Source organism: Chrysochloris asiatica, unplaced genomic scaffold (genome assembly GCF_000296735.1).
Source record: "Chrysochloris asiatica unplaced genomic scaffold, ChrAsi1.0 scaffold00279, whole genome shotgun sequence".
Classification (NCBI taxonomy): Eukaryota; Metazoa; Chordata; class Mammalia; order Afrosoricida; family Chrysochloridae; genus Chrysochloris; species Chrysochloris asiatica.
Window position 1 is genome coordinate 1,331,406 of NW_006408797.1, and position 1,060 is coordinate 1,332,465.

The following is a 1,060-nucleotide window of genomic DNA, read 5'->3' on the forward strand; positions in this document are numbered from 1 at the left end:
CTGACTCATAGTTACTCTATAGTACAGAGTAGAACTGCTCCTTAGGGTTTCAGAGACTGTAAATCTTTATGGAAGCAAATAGCCTCATCTTTCTCCTTGTGGGGGTGGCTGGTGGGTTTGAACTGCTGACCTTTCTTTAGCAACCCAATGCTCAACCCACTGTACCATGAAAGCTCCTTTCTCATGGTCTAAATTAAGAAACTAAAGCTCAGAAATCAGGACAGCAGCATTTGATACAGAAGTACAATTTCCTTCTCAGGAACATCTCTGAGCCTGCACCTTGGCACTTAAATGTCTCTTAGTCTCTAACAGGCTTCAGGAAGAATGGGTACTGCGTCAGCCCTGGAGACATCTGAAATGAGCCCAGGCAAAGCTTCCATAATGCATGTGCCTCACCACCTGTCCCAGGAGACTCATGAGAGTATGGATTATGTTTTTAGCAAGAGGAAAAGAAATTTGTCATCTCCTCTAGTGCTGAAAGCCAAGGTCACCCAGCTTCAGAACCACTTTCTTAATGACACCAGGAGAGACTGGGGTTGGCACAAGTGGAAGGTGGTTTCAGAAGCCAAACGGACTAGGCCCTGCCCATGTCTCAGGGTCATCTAGCCTGGTGGTGAGCAGAGAGGGTATGTTCCTGAGCTCCAAGCTCAAGGATTCATTGCCTTACAGAGCATAGGAGAGTGGGTCTTGCAGTCACATTGTTCCTAGTATGAGTGAAGTTCCTAGTATGAAGGCTCTGGGGTCCCAGCCTTCAGCTCTTTTCATATTTTTACACAGTGGCTTCTGTATAGGTTAGACCCTTACTCATGGCAGCAGAAGCATCTTCAGAGAACTGTGGTTCCCATTCCACCTTTGGGTTCTTGTGTGCTGCCAGGTTTCCATCCCCCTCTCTGGATGCTCATTCCATGCTCCCAGTTCCTCAAGTTGCTATTATGCACGAGTGACTACAGAGACTTGCCTAGGAGAACCATGCTGGAAAATTACTGAACTTGGCCAAGCAATATTGGAATCCATTATTATTATTTTAAACTTTTTTTTTTTTTTTAAAGTTTTTATTGTG